General features: G+C 43.2%; 1 pseudogene; it reads left to right on the top strand.

Annotated features, from left to right (window-relative positions):
- The first annotated feature begins 1,821 nt into the window (after positions 1-1,821).
- LOC102973177 (olfactory receptor 4D2-like) lies at positions 1,822-2,754 on the top strand (annotated as a pseudogene).
- Positions 2,755-5,569: the final 2,815 nt, after the last annotated feature.

Raw genomic sequence — 5,569 nt, 5'->3', positions numbered from 1 at the left:
GGCGGAGATAACGATTAGAAAGGCAGGTGGAGCTTACGTTTTACAGCCCTGTATGACATGCTGTGTTGCATGCACGTGTATGTGTATCCACCCTGACTTGATCCACAAAATATTGGATGTGGCTCCTAAGGGGCTCTGGTGAGCATCACTACAAAGATAGAAGTGAGAGGGGAATGTGATCTTTTCAGCATTTAGAAAGGTCTCATGGACAGCTGTGTAGAGAGTGGATTGGAGTGAAAACAAATTGAAGTGAAAAATAAGAAGGGAGTGATCTCTCAGACATAGAGAATAAATGTATGGATGCCAAGGGGGGTGGGATGAATTGGGAGATTGGGATTGAAATATATACACCGCTGTGTATAAAATAGATAACTGGTGAGAACCTACTGTGTAACACAGGAAACTCTACTTGGTGCCCTGTGGTGACCTAGATGGGAAGGAAATCCAGGAAAGAGGGGATATGTGTATACGCATGGCTGATTCACTTTGCTGTACAGTGGAAACTAACACAACATTGTAAAGCAACTGTACTCCAATAAAAATTAATTTAAAAAAATAAAGGAGTGGTCTCTGATAGATAATGGATTGCATGAGATCAGGGTGGGAGATGAGACGAGGTGGGGGGAGTGGGAAGGGCACTTAACCCTCACCTGTCACCTCTATCTCTCAACCTCTATGCCCTTCTTCACCTTTGTTCCCATTCCCTACCCTGCACACCATCTTTCCATCTCTTCTTCCTTCACTCATTCTATTTCCCCATTTTCCTTCCTTATAATTTCCTTCCTCCCTTTAATTCTTCATCTATTTCCATTCCTTCTCCTTCAATATTTTTTCTCTTCTACTCTTGGATTCAATAACATCTTCTGAAATTGCTGTCCTTTCAGAAGAGCTCTAAGTCTCCTTCAAACAATATATTCATCATCTATTTCTTCAGTAATGATAGTTACCCCTCTGCCTCTTGTCTTCACCTCTGATCTGGGGAGCCTCACCTAGTAAAGGGCCACCTACTGTGAAGGATGGAAAGAAATGGAATGCCCCAGGTGTCCACCTGTGTCCAGAGGCTCCCCTGCATGGACCTGCTCACACAATAGCTTTTCACCCACTCAGCAGTTAACACCAGCTCTTTATTAAGGACTGACTATGAGCAAGGATGGGTACTGCAGGGCACAAATAAATTATGAATCAAGACTTATGTCTGTAGCACATTATGAATTGTGGAGGAAAAATATAGACACATGAAAAGTTCATTAACATTATGATGTGCTAAATGTTGCATGAAAAATGATTGGTACAAAAATGTATTAGAGACTTGGAAAGGGGAGGAGGTCTTTAGAGCAGGAGACTACACAGAGGAGAGTAATTACCATTTATTATTCCAGGCACTGTTCTAGGAACCTTATGTGTTATTTAATCCCCTAGACAATTTCTATAAAGAAAACATTTTTCTTATAGATGTGGAAACTGAGATTCAGAGAGATTAAGTAACTAGCTCAAGGCCAAATCTCAAGGAAATAGATGTCTTGAAATTTGACTGCAGGTCCATTGGACTCCAAGAGTCTTCCCACCACTATATTACACTGAATCTTTGAAAGGCAGGTTGCATGTGTCTCTGGATGGCTTTAAGATATCTCAAGAATGTGTATTCCAGCACCAACTAGTGAACTCTCCACAGACAAGGCCATTTAATCAGAACTGGTATTATGATCTGCACATAAATTTCCATCACCTAGACCTGGACACTGAAAGCACTAAACGGACAAGTAGTGACTTCATGCATCTCTGTCTGTGGTTTATGTTTTTTAGGTGTATGGAGAAGACAGCATGGAATCAGGGAACCTCACGTGAGTATCAGAATTTGTCTTCCTGGGGCTCTCACAGACTCAGGAGCTCCAGCTCTTCTTGTTTCTGGTGTTCCTGTTTGTCTCCACCTCCATTGGAGGTTTCATGGGAAACCTCCTCATCATGGTCACAATGACCTTTGATTCCCACTCCAAACACCCGTGTATTTTCTGCTCTGAAATTTGGCTGTGTTAGAGCTCCGTTTCTCCACAGTCACTGCTCCAAAGATGCTGGTGGACCTCCTCGCTGGGAAGAAGACCATCTCCTATCAGGGCTGCATGGCCCAGATCTTCTCCTTCCACTTTGTCCGTGGTCTTCTTCCTCTCACTTATGGCCTATGATCGCCTTGCTGCCATCTCCTGGCCCCTCCACTATGTCACCATCATGAACACTCAGCTCTGTGTGGGGCTGGTGGTGACTAGCTGGGTGGGAGGCTTCATCCATTCCATTTCCCAACTGGCTCTGATGCTCTTCCTGCCTTTCTGTGGCCCCAATATCCTAGATAATTTCTACTGTGATGTTCCACAAGTGCTGAGACTTGCCAGCACGGACACTTCCCTCCTGGAGTTCCTTATCATTTCCAATAGTGGGGTGCTGGTCCTCATCTGGTTCCTCCTTCTCCTGACCTCCTACTCAGCCATCCTGGTGATCCTGAGGTCTCATCCAGTGCAAGTGAGGAGGAAGGCAGCTTCTACCTGCTCCACTCACATCGTCGTGGTGTCTATGGTCTATGTTCCAAGCATTTACCTCTCCACCCAGCCCTTTACCTCCTTCTCCATTGACAAGGCTGTGTCCATTAGCCAGACTGTCATGACCCCCATGCTCAACCCCATGATCTACACCCTGAGAAACAAGGAGATGCAGGCAGCAGTGAAAAGATTAAGGAGGTACCAGCTGGTTTATAAAAGGGAGTGACAGTGGGTGGATCACTTCTCTTTGGCTTTGTTTTCCATTTATAAGGTGAAGTGACAGCCACTGTTCTTCATAGCTTTGGAAACGTTGTGAACTTCATCTTAGAACTTAATAATTTTGAAATTAAGCAACTCAGTTTTTTTAGGAAAAAGGAAAATATCCTTATTTTTTGTGTGTGTGAAGGTTGATTTTAACACTCCTATGACAGTAAGATAAGTTCCCTTGGAAATGTGTTGGAAAGCCACACCCTCCTTTCTGCCTCTGGTGGACGGTTTCTTCTTAAGATGACAGCATTTCCCCAGAAGAGCAGTTCTGTTTTCTGCCTTTTGATCTCTTTTCCCAATAACCCTTTTGTTCTTTGTCCAGAGTGATAAAGTGCAGAACCTGGAGACTTGGCCCTAAACTGGGAGCCTTTGTCCCATTACTTACCAAACTAGTAACCTTGAATGAGCCACCTGGCCTCTCTTGCATTCATGGATTCTTCCTCACCAAACTAGCATAAAACAATATCTGTCTCAATAATCTCACTTTTGTTATAAGATTTAAATTTTTAAAATGTGTAAGAATATTTTGTAAACCATAGAACCTATGTATGGATTATTGTTGTCGTTATTCCTGACATTTATTCTTCCATCATTTGAGTAGTGTTTTGGAAGTAGGGCAGATATTCCTAAGTGCAGTGAGGGAGGCATGGAGAGGGTGGGGGCTGAACTCCAGAGGGGCCATGCAACATGCCCGAGGGTGAAACTGAGACTAGAGAGTGACATAAATTCAGGGGCATGCAGACACTATCAAACTCTTAGAGGAAAACATAGGCAGAACACTCTATGACATAAATCACAGAAAGATCCTTTTTGACCCACCTCCTAGAGAAATGGAAATAAAAACAAAAATAAACAAATGGGACCTAATGAAACTTAAAAGCTTTTGCACAGCAAAGGAAACCATAAACAAGATGAAAAGACAACCCTCAGAATGGGAGAAAATATTTGCAAATGAAACAACTGACAAAGGGTTAATCTCCAAAATTTACAAGCAGCTCATGCAGCTCAATATCAAACAACACAATCCGACAGAGGTGGGAGTCTGCACGGGCAGAACCCAGGGCACGCAGATCCAATAGTGCCTGGTTCAGGTTCTTCTCCCTAATAATGGCGACTTCCACAGCATCCTGGGTTTTACTCCACTCATCTTGAGAAGGCTTCTGCGCATCCTGGTAGAGGGTGCGGCCGCAGCAATGGTTTTGCATTTTCAAGAGACGCTGGGCGTCCTCACACTTCCCCTTGGCCAATTGGCGAAAAAAGTGGTCCATACCATCCAGAGTCCCATTGTTGCTGTTGAAATAGAAGCTCAGACAGAGCCACGTGGAGGACAGGCTCTTGGTGCTCCAGCCAGGCATCAGGGCTGTGCCACTGAGGTGGAACAGCCAAGTTCAGGACACTGGTCCACAAGAGACCTCCCAGCTCCATGTAATATCAAACGGTGAAAATCTCCCAGAGATCTCCATCTCAACGCCAAGACCCAGCTCCACTCAACGACAGGCAAGATACAGTGCAGGACACCCTATGCCAAACAACTAGCAAGACAGGAACACAACCCCATCCATTAGCACAGAGGCTGCCTAAAATCATAATAAAGCCACAGACACCCCAAAACACACCTCCAGACATGGACCTGCCCACCAGAAAGACAAGATCCAGCCTCATCCACCAGAACAGGGGCACCAGTCCCCTCCACCAGGAAGCCTACACAACCCACTGAACCAACCTTAGCCACTGGGGACAGACAGCAAAAACAACAGAAACTACGAACGTGCAGCCTGCAAAAAGGAGATGCCAAACACAGTAAGTTAAGTAAAATGAGAAGACAGAGAAACACACAGCAGATGAAGGAGCAAGGCAAAAACCCACCTAACAAATGAAGAGGAAACAGGCAGAAATGAGAAGACAGAGAAACACACAGCAGATGAAGGAGCAAGGTAAAAACCCACCAGACCAAACAAATGCAGAGGAAACAGGCAGTCTACCAGAAAAAGAATTCAGAATAATGATAGTAAAGATGATCCAGAATCTTGGAAATAGAATGGAGAAAATACAAGAAATGTTTAACAAGGACCTAGAAGAACTAAAGCGCAACCAAACAATGATGAACAACACAATAAATGAAATTAAAATTTTTCCAGAAGGGATCAATAGCAGAATAACTGAGGGAGAAGAACGGATAAGTGACCTAGAAGATAAAATAGTGGAAATAACTACTGCAGAGCAGAAAAAGAAAAAAGAATGAAAAGAATCGAGGACAGTCTCAGAGACCTCTGGGACAACATTAAACACACCAACATTTGAATTATAGGGGTCTCAGAAGAAGAAGAGAAAAAGAAAGGGACTGAGAAAATATTTGAAGAGATAATAGTTGAAAACTTCCCTAATATGGGAAAGGAAATAGTTAATCAAGTCCAGGAAGTACAGAGAGGGCCATACAGAATAAATCCCAGAGAAACACACCAAGGCACATATTAATCAAACTATCAAAAATTAAATACAAAGATCAAGTATTAAAAGCATTAAGGGAAAAACAACAAATAACACATAAGGGAATCTCCATAATGTTAACAGCTGATCTTTCAGCAGAAACTCTGCAAGCCAGAAAGGAGTGGCAGGACATAATTAAAGTGATGAAGGAGAAAAATCTACAACCAAGATTACTCTACCCAGCAAGGATCTCATTCAGATTTGATGGAGAAATTAAAAGCTTTACAGACAAGCAAAAGCTAAGAGAATTCAGCACCACCAAACCAGCTTTACAACAAATGCTAAAG

This window comes from Physeter macrocephalus, chromosome 14 (assembly GCF_002837175.3).
Source record: "Physeter macrocephalus isolate SW-GA chromosome 14, ASM283717v5, whole genome shotgun sequence".
Lineage (NCBI taxonomy): Eukaryota > Metazoa > Chordata > Mammalia > Artiodactyla > Physeteridae > Physeter > Physeter macrocephalus.
Note: the sequence above shows the minus strand (reverse complement) of the source record. Positions and strands in the feature narration are given on the sequence as shown.